Source organism: Ostrea edulis, chromosome 4 (genome assembly GCF_947568905.1).
Source record: "Ostrea edulis chromosome 4, xbOstEdul1.1, whole genome shotgun sequence".
Classification (NCBI taxonomy): domain Eukaryota; kingdom Metazoa; phylum Mollusca; class Bivalvia; order Ostreida; family Ostreidae; genus Ostrea; species Ostrea edulis.
In genome coordinates, this window is record NC_079167.1 from 33,412,149 (window position 1) to 33,413,175 (window position 1,027).

Sequence of the window (1,027 nt, forward strand, 5' to 3'; positions counted from 1 at the left end):
AAAGTTTATAATATGTCTCTCTCTCTATATATATATTTTTAACTACTAACAAACAAATAAATGCGTCATATCAGTGTGCAGTGACAGGTAGTTCAACATGTAATTCAATTAAGAAATCTAAAACTATTCATCCTGTTCTGCAGTTCAATATTCAATCTAGTTATAATGGTCTACTCTGAGTTTAGAGTTTGTCCTGCTTGGACTATTTTCCTTTACAATGTACCATTGCTCAAATATGGAAATCATTACCATATATTATATGGGGACGAGTCCAAAGTCATGTGATTTTCAGCTGTTAAGTTTAAATGAGTTATAAATCAATAATATCTATATTTTACGTACCCGACAGAATTATATTTAAATAAAATACAGAAAAATGAAATCTTGTCTTTTTTTGGTTTGTTAAACGGAGGATGAAGATCGCAAACATTGCAGCAAAGAGTTGCATAATGCGGGTTATTCATTTTTCTGGTAGGTTTGCTACCTTCATATCCCAATTAACAAACCAAAGAAAGCATTTATTATTGTTTTAAAATGTACGAATGATGAACTTTATGTCAAAACTTTCCGAAGCAATTTTTCTTTCGACTGCGTACGTGTGAAGAATGCACACATAATGCATACATTATAAAATAAAACTAACAAAGATGTCCGCGAGTTAAATTGGTGAAAAAAAAAAAAAGACCGAGAATATTGTTGTATTCTTTTCATCTTAGATGAAATCAATAGTTCACACTTTATAACACCATTATAGATACACAAACCACGTTAGTTTGGAAAAAAATATTAATTATTAGTGGGTATACATGTATATATATGCATGTACATACCTTTAAAGAAATAAATGCTTTGGTTATTTGTATACAACCGCGACATTTATTCCCTAAATAGAATGAAAGGATTTGATTTCTATTTTGTAAACGTTTTGTTGAATCAGAAAACTGATGAGCAGACAAATTTTCAATTTTTTTGCACACTAGTTCCAATTTGAGCAACAACAAAAATTGAGCAAAGAAAGACAACTCTA